Source organism: Pseudophryne corroboree, chromosome 6, assembly GCF_028390025.1.
Source record: "Pseudophryne corroboree isolate aPseCor3 chromosome 6, aPseCor3.hap2, whole genome shotgun sequence".
NCBI lineage: Eukaryota > Metazoa > Chordata > Amphibia > Anura > Myobatrachidae > Pseudophryne > Pseudophryne corroboree.
In genome coordinates, this window is record NC_086449.1 from 481,724,753 (window position 1) to 481,739,567 (window position 14,815).

Sequence of the window (14,815 nt, forward strand, 5' to 3'; positions counted from 1 at the left end):
ATGTATTCAGATATTCAACCAGGAAATTGTACCACCTTCTCCATCTTCTATAGTTGACTAATACTGTTCAACCCTTTAATGCTAGAGGGCATTAGGATAATAGAAAAAAAAGAGATCATTATATAAAAGCACTTAGAGCATGTAATGCAATCACAATTTTGGACGCCTGCAATGATTTTCAGTCCTGATCGACTAAGTGATTGCACTGCCCCCAGTCCTATGCTCGTGAAAACAGCAATCATCACTATCAACAACACTTACATCTACCCCATACTAGGTGCAGAAGTTGCAATTGAAAATGGCATGCACTGTTCATATGCATGATTCAGAACAAGTTGCAACTCTGGCTGTACAGCCACAGGATGTATCTCATATGTGTAAACACCCCATTGCTACCCACTAACACTCATTCAACTGTTGCGGAGGAAAGACTGAGATGCGCAAGAGTCTGAAACACCTGTAACTGCTTAAAGAGATACATGCAGCCTGCAGTACATGTACACTTTCCTAAAAATCACTAGATACAGTCTCAATCAGATTCAGAATAAGGTCCATACCGTGCTTTTCTGATTGACTCACATCCTTAATCAAGAGCATTGATAGGCTTAGTTTGCACAATATGGCCACTCCCATGTGTAGATCCCTTGTGTATAAGCAGCTATTCAAGCAAAGACTCAGGTTAATCCAGTGGTTCTCATGCAGCAACAAATTATTCAGTGCTATCAATGGTCATAGATGAGATGATCAGTGAATCACACATGATTTATTAAAATAATTAAAAACAGGTTTAGCAACCTTAATGAATTGGTAACTGGATATATAAAAAAGCACAAAAAGAATAGATAAGCGTCTATGGCTTGGAATAATGTTCTTGAATGGATAAAAACTGACACACAGTACTAGTTGGGTCATGTGACCTGTTCCAAATGTAATGGTCCCCTTAAATCCTCCTTAAGGCTCAGCATACACAGTATTGCAGATAAATCATATTTACCACAGCCAGCTTCAAGGATTTTAGTGATTTTTCCATCACGCATATGTCCAAAAGTTCCTTAATGAACGCAGCTCTATTGATTCCAGACAACAAGAGGTATTTCCTGTGATGGCAATTCAGGTCGCAATATGTGGATGAAGGGGCCTGGTCCAGGTCTCTTTTTGGTTCCCAGTGTTAGAGTGTCCATAAGCAGGTGTGAAGTAGCTGTCACCAACGCGTTTCGTTGCGTTCACGCAACTTTTTCAAGGTGCTCCCAGTGCTACAAGCAGGTGTTTATATACCATAAGCAATGTGGTTGCTCATTTGCATATGTAATTAACACAGTCATCTCATCTCATACTACGACCAAATAATATATAACAGACATAAATCTTATTACATAAAGAACCTCTATGGCATACTAGAATTCCAATTCTCAAACATACATATCTATAAAAAATATTTTATTTTATTCCTTTTAGTCACATAACCGTAGGATAAATTGACACACTGGTAAGTGTAAATCAGAAAACCTGGATTGGTATCCAGCCAATTTGTCTCATATAGAAAGAGGCAATATCCACATATTCCAGTTCATATATTATAACCATCTTGTGTAATAGTAAATCATTCATATGTACTGTATTTGGCCAGAACAGATGTGGTATGCTAGACTTCCATCGCGTCACTCTGCCGCATTAGTATGCGTACCGAATGACGCGGCTTCAGACACACCCCCACCTGCCGCACCATCCAATGCACAGAGGTCCACACACAAACACACGTAACTTCCGGTTGCCCGCCCTATAGGGTCACGGCTATGGGTCACTCCTTTGTTGTATTGTATCTAGATTACAGAGGTCCATGCATGACCCCGTATGTCAGTTCCGGCTATTCCTCCAATGGAGCGGTGGCTATAGACGGTCAATATACGTCAGCTGGATTGTTAGGCAGACAGTTCTTTATTATACCTATATGTCATCACTGCGTGGGGTTGCCAATCACAGTGCCAACCATAATATGAGGCCACTTAAGCCTGATTTTATAGGATATACTAAATAAACTAGAAGACATTTCTATATAGAATTGTTCCTTTTACATTATTTGATTACTAGCAGTATTCATTCTTTTAATTATATGTAGCGGGAAGTTAATAAAACTGAGTCCTGGGAAAAGGTGGATATGGAAAAGGGACAAGTAACAATATTGAGCGAGCAGATATGAATATATATTTCCATATATTTATATAAATATATTATTAATGATACTTAAAGGACGGAATTAAGTTCAACTGGTTCGTTTAAGCCTCAAGGGTGTATGGTATTTAATTTGAACATCCAATATAGTTCTTGTCTACATAGTCTTGTAGCGATCTCCTCCTCTTTTAGTGACCCCAATGTCAAATGGAGAGAATGCGGATCTCCTCCATGACAGTCCCTAAAGTGTTTTGAGACACTATGTGTATGTAACTGATTAACAATGTTCCTGCGATGCTCCATGAAGCGCGTTTTTATGCTTCTTGTTGTGCGACCCACATACCTCTGGTTACAACCACAGGTCAATAAGTAAATAATATATGTTGTGTTGCAATTCATAAAACTAGTCAGCTCATACATCTCCTCTCCCTCTTTAACATGAAGTTGTGTAGTTTTCTTATATACATGTTTACAGGTGGTGCATCTTGTGCCTCCACATCGATAGAAGCCCTTAGGTCTTTGGGGCACCCACATTTCGTTTAGAGCCTCCCTCTCCTCTTGTGGTTCTGTTCTCTTAATAAAGCTTGGAGCTAGAATGGTCTTCAAAGACCTACATTTTTTGAAAATAAATTTGGGTATTTCTGGTAAACATCCCCGTAATAAGTTGTCTTGATTTAATATCTTAAAGTTTTTACAAATAATTTTCTTGATCTCAGTACTCTTATTATTATACATCGATATAAAAGCCAGATCTTCTTGTTTACCACAAGTCTCATTATCCACATTAATCTTCTTGGGTTTTAATAAACTATCTTTACTTCTGAGACCTCTTTCATGGTTTTTTTTAGGGTTGTCTAAGGGTATCCCCTATCTGTTAAAGCCTCTATCATAGACTCTGCCTGTTCCAAAAACTTATTGTTCTGAGTACAATTACGTCTTAAGCATAGCAGTTGACCTTTTGGAATATTCCTCTTCCAGGGGGGTTAATGAGCACTCTGGTAGTGCAAGTAGGAATTAGTGGCCACCTCCTTGTTGTAATTGGAGGTGTAAATTTTCCCATCTCTTGCCTCTAGGGTTATATCCAGGAAGTTTATTGTGGTAGGGTGAAAGGAGTGAGTAAACTGAAGATTAAAGTGATTCGAATTTAAACAAGAAACAAAGTGTTGTGCTGAAGGTAGATCTCATCCCAAATAATAAACAAATCATCAATGTAGCAGCCATAGAGTACCAGGCTCGCACCGAACCCGCCTCCCTACACATAGGTGACCTCAAACAGGTGCATGTATAGGTTGGCGTAAACCTGGTCCCCATGGCCGTACCCATCACCTGCAAATAAAAAGTGTCCATGAATACAAAATAATTGTGTTTGAGAATATAAGAGATTGCATCCATTAGAAATAGCCTGTGTCTCTCTGAAAGGTCACAATCAGCCTTCAGTCTAGATTCTATAGCATCACGACCTAGGTCATGTGGTATGTTAGTATAAAGACTTTGTACGTCTAGTGTCATAAATGCATATGTGTCTTTCCAGACAAATTCCTGCAACAATTGGAGAAAATGAGTAGTATCCTTGATGTGTGACCTTAAGGAAGAGACACGGGGTTGAAGAAAAGAGTCCACAAAGTGAGAAAGATTAGAGGACAGGGAACATATACTGGAGATAATGGGACGTCCAGGTGGTGAACTAAGTGATTTGTGTATCTTGGGGAGGTGGTAGTAGATGGGAATTGTGGGGTGTTGAATAAACAAAAATTTTTACTCCTCCCTGGATATAACCCCGTCGGTTAATGCATCATCCAACAGCTGTTCTAACTCTATTATATAGGATGATGTCTGGTCATGTTTCAATCTTTCATAGAATTGGGTATTCCCCAATTGTCTATTAGCTTCCAAGATGTAATCCTTCCTATCCTGCACCACCAGCCCCCCCCCCCCCCCACTTTGTCAGCCTTTCTAAAGATCAGAGAGGTATCCTTTGCAAGGTTCCGTAGGGATCTCCGCTCCCACTTATTTAGATTTATTTTAACTTTCCAATTCGTGGGTACACTCTGATTGCACACATTTTTTAAATCTTCTAGTGTAGTCTAATAGAAGCATTCTACCATATAACTTTTGTAGGTTAAAGGATAGAACTCAGATTTGCGTCTAAAGGCATTTCTCATTACATCAAAGAGTTTCCTAGGGGTTTCTATTGACGAACCCTTATTTTCATCTAATAGTTGTTGTAAGGTATTTAGAGCTGGATCATCACCCGAATCCAGGCTGATGGCAAGACCTTCCTCTCTGTGTGTACGTAAATTTTGTTGTACAAAATATTGTTTATTACAATAGGCGCAAATTTAAGTCCTTTTGCTAGAAGGGACATTTCACTGGTAGTAAGATTCTTTGTGGCTAGATTGAAGATGTTAGTTGAAACCTTATTTTTGCCCCCTAATCCCAATCTCTTTGTTGTTTTCTTTTCCCCCCTCTGCACCCTCTATACTTCGTGACCTTCTTCTTTTTGGGGTCTTTGTTCCCCAATCTGTTCTTAATGGTGATTTGTGGTTTCTGTTGTGTTGTTTTTCTCCTTATGATAATTATCATATCCCTGTTCTCTAGGTCTCGCTCCCAAATCTCCATGGCGATTAGTTCTTTGCTGATATACCTGGTCCAGCCTTCTCATTCCTAATCTATTGGGCAGGTTAAAGTGTTTGTCCCCTCTTCCTCTTTCCTGTCTGGTAGAGACGGATCTTGAGACCTTTCTGGAACCTGGTTCCCTAATTGTCATGGAGTACCTGGCAGCTGTTTCTTTAGATTTAATCTTTTCCCTGGCGATAGTTCTGTAACTCCTCACCTGTCCGATTTGGTAGTCTTGTAAATCTCTCTGGAATTTCTTACATTTATTGTCTACTACTGTTTGTTCAAATTTAGTGACTCTATCCATAACTGTTAGATCTCTTTCCTTGTATTCACTAGTTGTACTTAAGGGCTCTAATCTGGTTTTTATAGCTTCAATCTCTGTCTCAATTTCTTTGACTTTTTTATTTCTGTATATAATTACTAATTCCATTAGATTTATAGAACACTTATCCAGAATATTTTCCCATTTCTCTTCACATTCTCTATCTTCATTAAATATAGATGTCTTAAAAAGTCTGAGGCCCCTAGGTATCATATTTTTATCAATATATTTTTGTAGATTAATGCTGTCAAGGAAATGTTTGGTCTCTGATCTCATGAGGTCCTCTAATCTATAAAATTCATTTTTCAAATGGCAATCCGATTGTTCATCATCACATTCACGTGGATTATCCCATTTCTTAAGAAATCCTAATCTTCTATTATGTATATCATTAAAAGTGGAGAAGCTCCTCATCCCTGCAGCCAGGAGTTATGACTATATGAAAATGTAAACAAATAAATTACCCAAAGGTGATTCACTCCGGCGCTGGATGGAAAGGTTCAACACAGCAGTTGATTAGGAGGTTGGTCAGACCTCAACAAAATGTACAAATGCAGCAACAAATTATTCAGCACTATCAATGGTCATAGATGAGATGAGATGATCAGTGAATCACACATGATTTATTAAAATAATTATAAACAGGTTTAGCAACCTAAATGAATTGGTAACTGGATATATGAAAAAGAATAGATAAGCGTCTATGGCTTGGAATAATGTTCCTGAATGGATAAAAACGGACACACAGTACTAGTTGAGTCATGTGACCTGTTCCAAATGTAGTGGTCCCCTTAAATCCTTCTTAAGGCTCAGCATACACAGTATTGCAGATAAATCATATTTACCACAGTCAGCTTCAAGGGTTTTAGCGATTTGGCATCATGCATACGGCCAAAAGTTCCTTAATGAATGCAGCTCTGTGGATTCCAAACAACAAGAGGTATTTCCCAAGATGGCAATTTGGGTCGCAATATGTGGAGGAAGGGGCCTGGTCCAGGTCTCTTTTTGGTTCCCAGTGTTAGAGTGTCCGTAACCAGGTGTGAAGTAGCTGTCACCAAGCGTTTCGTTGCGTTCACGCAACTTTTTCAAGGTGCTTCCAGTGCTACAAGCAGGGGTTTATATACCATAAGCAATATGGTTGCTCATTTGCATATGTTATTAACACAGTCATCTCATCTCATACTACGACCAAATAATATATAATAACAGACATAAATCTCATTACATAAAGAACCTCTATGGCATACTAGAATTCCAATTCTCAAACATACATATATATATATAAAAAATCCAGTGGATCTCAAACTGTGCACCGTGGCACCCTGGGGTGCCTCGGTACCATGGTCAGACTGGCCACCTGGCACTTCTAGTACATGCCAGAAGGGCCGATGGGCAGGTGGGCTGAACCGGTCACTCAGAGAGTCGGGAAGGCCGTGCGCAGCGCAGCCTCTGGCTCTCTGGTTCCACGATCCCCATGGAAATGGGGGCGTGCCGCGAGTCCACACCCCCGGACTCGCAGCCACGAGTCCACGCCCCCATGATCCGTGGCACGCCCCCATACGTGGTGCGGCACGCCCCCTGTGACGTGCGCGTCTTCACGAATGCCAGGGCCGAATTAAGGCCCCAGTCCGTCGCTGCTCGGTACACTTGCATGGGTGCCTTGGATTGGTGTTCCAGGACCAATTCAGATTATCTATGGTCAATGTAATAGACAAAACCAGTGCTGGTGGCTGCCAATCATAAAATATGTAGACAAACAAAAGCAAATCTTGTCCCTCACTACATAACTGAACCAAAGGATGATATATAAACACAATTTACTTAATTTAATATTTATTTTTCTACATTTATCAGTAAGAAACTTTTGGCCCAGGGGTGCCATGACAAAAATTCTGATACTCTAGGGCGCTGTGATTCAAAAAAGTTTAAGAACCACTGGGTTAATCATTGAGTGTACTGTGTTATACTGTATGTTGGCGCTATATAAAGTTTAATAATAATGAGTCCAGCAAGATAATTGATCAGTCTGTAAATGTGTTTTCCCTTGTGGCTATGACCTTTGCTTAAAAAACCAAGGATGCTGTAGGATCCTAGCACCTGTCACATTAGCTGAGCAGACTGCTGTTTGTGGTAAAGAAAGTGAGGAACCCAGGGAGTCCTGTGATAGTCATGAGCTGCAGTTTTCACAGCAGGAGAAAAAGGATTACATTACAGCTTGTAACTTACACAAATTAGAAACATGTTTGGCATACTGACAAACTGCAGGTATAATAATAATACTACTCGGAAGTACAGCCAGTAAGGGATAGCTGTCTCAATACGTAGTGTGCTATTATTTATTATGTACACACATCCAAACATCACAAAGAGACAGGGACATAATTATTCAGCTGCTTAGTTTATGTATTCTTGTAACTTTTTTAATTAGATATCAAATTTGGGACACGCTCAGTAATATATCTAAAATTGGAACTTTATATTATGGTAATTTATAATATATATGTATTAATATTATTATTAGTAGTAGTAATAATAATAATATAATAATAATAATAATAATAATAATAATAATTTATTGTTAATAATAATATGTTAATAGCAGAAGGATGACATTTATGAGACATATTGCTATGATGCCGTTGTATGAGCAGGGCACATCATATACTAAATTAAAGGTACTGGTCCAAAGATTTGGCATTGTAATTGGTTGCTTCATTATGGCGTTATGTGGCCTGCCATTTGCAATGTACCACCATGTACTCTGGAAAATGTGAAAGTTGGTCAACTCTCCCTTTGCACCTGCTGGGTGGTCTGGAAACTGTAACAATAATTTGCAGCCACCCACTAAGCAGGGATTTTTCTAAATTCAACTCCAAAGGGGGTGAAAAGGGGTGAAATGTTCCACCCAACAAACCTTAGTCTGCTTGAAACCGGGCATATCCGCTAATTATTGTGATTATTATAGTGAAAGTCCTGTGCTAATTTATGTACTCTTATAACATGTCAAGCTTTAGACAAATCGTAACCTGAAAAACATCAATACATTGTGAATTCTGGACCTGAGTCTCTGATATGGGTTGGGTATGGATGACTGGTGGTTGGGATACCGACGGTCACCATACCGCTGGCCACCACACGGTGCACTCGCAACAGGTTCTATTCCCACTCTATGGGTATTGTGGACACCCACGAATGGGAATAGTCCCTGTCAGTCAGCATGCCCCTGGGCGGGATTCCGGCATCGGTATAGTGACCATCTCATAACCGCATTCCGCTGATATTTGCACAACTAATTGTAAGCTACAATGCAGATAACTCGTTACAATCAACATTAATGCCCCATTTCAAAAACCCCTTTGCACGGACATTGTATTGCACAGATGTATTTGTCTTTTAATATTGTGCCACATGAAGATGAATCTGATGCCAAGACTTATCTACTGAGGCAAATCTAATACCTAAACATATTATGCAGCACACGGGTATAACTATAGGTCCAGGGGGACACTGACACCCAACTACAGAAACCACAGGGAGATCATTTTCCTGGAGATCAGCCCACGTGCAGTAGACTCTTGCAAGTGCCTGTCTACTGCAGAAAAAGCTGGTGAAAGGAAGGGAAGTCCCACATGTTGACTGCGCCCTGACTTTCCCTTTTCTTGATCTGCCCCTGCTGTGGCCAAAGGTACAGCAAGGGCAGAGGCTAAGACAGTAAAGCAATTTAAACATGCTAGGGATAGGCATATGAATATCCTTAAAGGGAGCTAAGGATCAAAAAGGGTTGAAATTACCTAAAGAATACTTTTTTTTTAAAAAGGCCAGCTTGATGGGTTCTTATCTGCCATAAAATTCTATGTTTACAAGGGCATAGCATAATTTTATTTTGCCAAAGCTGGGTATGGAGACCAGACCATTAACTATGCCCCATTTAACTATTTTTGCTTGCTCAACAATAAATTCAATTGATTTGAATGAAACAGCACCATTCAGTGTCCAAATTATTCTAAGAAGCGATACATCCCTTGTATACCTGCAGCGTATTGTTTCCCATCCTCAGTCCTCAAGGCACACTGATACCACTTTTACACCAAAAACCCAGGTCTGACCCAGGTTTCAGGACACATTTCCAACCCAGGTCAGACCCAAATCAGACCCTGTTTACACTGCACCTTGGATTCGGGGTTATTCCCAGGTCAGCCCCATTTACACTGAACTCGGGTCTGTCCTGCATGTCACTCACAGACACTCCATTGAAGTGGACCTCTGCATACACAGCCAGTCAGCAGCTTTTAAGAATAACTTGGGTTGGATAACCTGGGTCAATCTGTTTACACTGCACCTTTACCTGGGTCCAACTCTAGAAGCTACCAGGGTCAGAGTCTCAGGCCACTCGACCTGGGTTATTTTTCAAGGACCCTTTTACATCAATATGTGACCTGGATAAACCTGGCAATAACCCAGGTTATTGTGCCACTGTAAAAGGGGTATAACAGTGATATCCATGCTTGAGCTCAGATGGTTAAATCAAATTAACTGAAGCACTAATTAAGTCAACTGTGCTCAAGTATGGATATCCTTCAAACCTGAACTGTTATACCCCTTTCACACCGCCAATGCCGGATCCCACCCAGGTGGGATCCGGCATTGGATGCTGCTGCTGGCTTTCCCGACCCGGCAACATGCCGGGAGGGTTGCCATAGCAGCGTGGGGTGGAGCCGGCAGCAGGGGCGAAGGAGGCACTGGGAGATGAGATCTCTCCCTGTTGTAGTGAATGGACCCGGGAGCCCGTTTACGCTGCCATTGCCCCAGTATTGAACCTGGGAATAACACTGCTTTATTCCCGGGTTGAATTGCCGGGTCCGGCGACCCGGGATTTCAGCTATGGTGCTTTCACACTGCACGCTGACCCGCTGATACCAGGTTATTTGTGCGGTGTGACAGGGGTATTAATGTGCTTTGAGCACTGTGGTTGGGAGCCCCTGATGTAGCATTACAAAACAATGAAATCTACTTCATGCAAATTCAGAGAGAATATGTTTTTGTTCACTGATATTTTTTGGATTGCTATACCTTTAAAATATCCTTATATGGCTGCTTCTACTACTGAAATCTAATAGGTATTGAATTGCTGATCCTGCCTGCAGGGCAATAGAAATCATAGTGTGTATTTGATCTGTAATGAAACACAGACATTTTGATGGGCTAATTTCTATGGAACACTATTTTATTTTTTAAAACCTGATGCTTATATTAGGACAGATGGCAATTGTGGGACAGTTGGTGATTAAATAGTCTGCATGCAATTTAGTAGTAAATGTACGGCAACTCAGAGAAACCAATTGTAAATGTGCTTTCATTAATCTATCAAACCTAACTGCAGATGGCTGGGTCAGTGCCGCAGCACATTATTAGGTAAACTCAAACTCAAGGGTGTAGCCAGAACGTTGTGGGCCCCATAGCAACAGTTTGAAAGGGCCCCTGTCCCAATGCTTCTAGAAAGAAACCACTCCACAGCAGTTAAGTTTATACCCCATAGTAGTGTCCTAGTTTATTTTATGAACAATAAAAGTGCCCTAGTTCACATTATGTCACATTGTTGGGCTGCCAGTATACATTATGCAACACTGCACACCCAATTCACATTATGACACAGTGTTCATATGATGCCACAATACAGTGCCCCCGTTCATACTGTGCCAGATTACAGTGCCCACCACAGATCATATTTTGCCACATTACAGTACCTCAGATAATTTTATGCCTTCAGTACATATTATGTAGCATTGCAAACAACAAGCCAAGGGGCATAACTAGATATATTGTAGGCCCCAAGGCAAAAGTTTATAAAGGCCCCTATGTACCACCCAATGGCAAAAAATGTATATAAAATGTATATAACACATGCCACTGTGACAGAGAAGGTAGACCTTTCTACACCATGGGCCCCATAGCAGCTGCACTCCCTGTACCTATGGTAGCTGCACCCTTGTATATAACACTTGTAACCGAGACAGGGAAGGTGGGCCCCTCTCAGCTCTGGGCCCCATAGCAGCTGCACTCCCTGCATTTATGGTAGCTACACCATTGTCTAAAACACATGTAACTGAGACAGGGAAGGTTGGCCCCTCTCATATCTGGGCCCCATAGCAGCTGCACTCCCTGCACTTATGGTAGCTACACCCTTGTATATAACACATGTGACTGTGACAGGGAAGGTGGGCCCTCCTAGGGATGGCCATTGGTGGGTTATCCATTGATGGTCACCATCAATGGTTCCATCGAGGTCATTGATGGATAACCTCGATGGTGTAAAACCATCTGTAAATGAACCATCTATGGTTTTACCCATCGATGGCCACTCCTGCATTACTGTACAATGAAATGCGGGCAAATCAGAGCCTGGCGACATGGCTTCATGGGTGTCAGGGGTCGTTGCTAAGCTCCATGCCCTGACACTTTGAGGGGGAAAAAATCGGTAGCACTGAACCATCAATGGCGGGAAACCATCTGGTTCTCCCCCATCGATGCTAAAAGTATTCAACATCGGTCATAGAAAATTGATGATTTCAAATAATCGATAGTCGATGACCATCTCTAGGCCCTCCTAGCTCTAGGACCCATAGCACCTGCACTCCCTGCACCTATGGTTCTATACCATTGCTCGAACTTGTTAACTTTCATGGATGCTCTAGTTTCTCACTGATTTTGGAAATTATCACCAATTTCCAGAATGTTTTTTTGACATATTTTATAATATAAAAAATTATATCCATGATAAATAGTAAAGATAGTTAATAAATGAATGGAATGTAACTGACTCCAATTTTAGTCCTGCAGTATGAACAGTTCAGTACAGTCACCAGGCAACTGCAGCCCTCTTTCTCTTCAGAACCCACTCTCCCTCCCCTTCCCTTCTTAGGGCAAAGTAAGGGATGAGACAGAGAGACTTATCAGAGAGCACTGGTGACTCTGGCTTGTAAGTGATTTTTACTGTTTTGACCCCTTTAATCCTTAACCCATGAAATGCATAAATCTGCATGTGTGGCTACAAAATCTAAAGTTTCCTAAACCAAACATACATGCTTTAAAAAAATAAAACTTGATGAGCACATAGCCCAATTAATGAAGAAAAAATTGAGAAAACAGGTTCTCTGTCCGTTGCACAAGGTTGCAATTCAACCTTTATTCTCTGTACCATTGAAAAGCAACCTGATACACTGTATATGTATTCCTCTAGCCCTAAAAAGTGAAACACATTAGAAGTTTCTCAGTAGTAAGTTAAAATTAAACAATTATTCAAAGAAAGAGTCACCTATCAGCAGGGTTGGACTGGCCCGCAGGGGTACAGAGGAAACCCCCGGTGGGTCCCACTGCCTGGGGGGCCCCACCTCCTCCTCTAGAGATCAGGTTCCAGACTATGTTCTTGAATTATACATTATATATACTGTATGTTGCCTAATACTGCACAGGACCAGTGCCGTTTCTAGCGGCGGGCGAGCCGTGCAACCGCACGGGGCGCCCACCGCGGCACTTTGTTACTCCTTATCGCCTCTCCCGAGCGCTCCTGCTCGGGGGGCGGAGTTTCGCGGAATGACGCGTTGCGTCGTGACGTCATGACGCAAACGCGTCATTCCGCGAAGCCCCGCCCCCCGAGCAGGAGCGCTCGGGGAGAGGCGATAAGGAGATAAGCATGAAGGAGGAGGCGGCCGGCGCGAGGGATGTGAGGCGGCGGGACCGAAGAGCGGGAAGACGTAAGTATTCTCTCTCTCTCTCTCCCCCTTCCTTCCCCCCAACTTGAAACCTGCCTGCCGCTGCCGCACTGTGTAAAATGGGGACACCTGCCTATGGGGATACCTGCCTACCGCACTGTGTAAAATGGGGGCACCTGCCTGCGTACTGTGTAATATGGGGGGCACCTGCCTGCGTACTGTGTAATATGGGGGCATCTGCCTGCGTACTGTGTAAAATGGGGATATCTGCCTGCCGCGCTGTGTAAAATGGGGATACCTGCCTGCCGCGCTGTGTAAAATGGGGATGCCTGCCGCACTGTGTAAAATGGGGGCACCTGCCTGCGTACTGTGTAATATGTGGGCACCTGCCTGCGTACTGTGTAAAATTGCGATATCTGCCTGCCGCACTGTGTAAAATGGGGATACCTGCCTGCCGCACTGTGTAAAATGAGGATACCTGCCTGCTGCACTTTGTAAAATGGGGGCACCTGCCTGCGTACTGTGTAAAATGGGGATACCTGCCTTCTGTACTGTGTAAAATGGGGATACCTGCCTGCCGCACTTTGTAAAATGGGGACACCTGCCTGCCGCGCTGTGTAATATGGGGACACTTGCCTGCTGTAATGTGTAAGAAGGGGACTTTTTTATTTTTATTTTTTCCCCCCTGTGGTGGGTGTGATGATATCAGATGAGGCCATGCCCACTTTAATGAGACCACGCCCATTTTAATCAGGCCACACCCTTGTCGGGAGCGCGCGCATGCTTTTTCTTTTTATGGCTATATGGGGGGGCACGCATTTTTTTTTAGAGCAATTGGGGAGGGGCGCATTTTGAAATCTCGCACTGGGAGCCAAATTGTCTAGAAACGGCCCTGCACAGGACTATGGTTTATTATCTACGGTGCATTTATGTTATTAATCTAACAGTATTTACTAAATATATTTATTAAAGTGCCCAGCCCATGCATTCTCTAATGGTTAGGAAAACCAATGTAGCGGCTGCCCACACCTCCTCTGGAAACTGGCCACACCCGTAAATATGGGCCCCTACCACTGTGTTCCCCCGGTGGCCCCTTCATGCCTCAGCCCGACACTGCCTATCAGTAATAGCATACCAACAGTCATTTTAAACACGTGTTAGACTCAATAATCAACAAATCTGCCAATAAAGCAGAATAAGCTGTGGGCAACATGTGAAATCACCCCATCGCTGCTCTAAATATAAGGAAGCATATGGGAAAAAATAAGATCATTGTTTAGTCTATGACATTTACAGCACATAACATTGCATTTCTGAAATTTAAGCTAGAAGATAAAAAGTACCATGTTTATATACCAAATGCAACAGTATAGTATAATTAGGAGCATACTGGCCCACAGGCATATAGGAAAAATCCCCAGTGGACTACCAACCCCTTAATGTCAGATTCCAGGACGTGCACTTGAATTATATACAGTGGGGATTGAAAGTTTGGGCACCCCAGGCAAAAAATCATTTTAATGTGGAAAAAAAAGCCAAGGAAAGATGGAAAAATCTCCACATGGCATCAAATTACAGATTAGACATTCTTATAACATGTCAAAAAAAGTTTGATTTTATTTCCATCATTTACACTTTCAAAAGAACAGAAAACAAAAAATGGCGTCTGCAAAAGTTTGGGCACCCTGCAGAGTTAATACCTTGTACTGCCCCCTTTGGCAAGTATCACAGCTTGTAAACGCTTTTTGTAGCTAGCCAAGAGTCTTTCAATTCTTGTTTGAGGTATCTTTGCCCATTCTTCCTTACAAAAGTCTTCCAGTTCTTTGAGATTCCTGGGCTGTCTGTGACACACTGCTCTTTTAAGGTCTATCCATAGATTTTCAATTATGTTGAGGTCAGGAGATTGTGAAGGCCATGGCAAAACCGTCAGTTTACGCCTCTTGATGTAATCCACCGTGGATTTTGAGGTGTGTTTAGGATCATTATCTATTTGTAG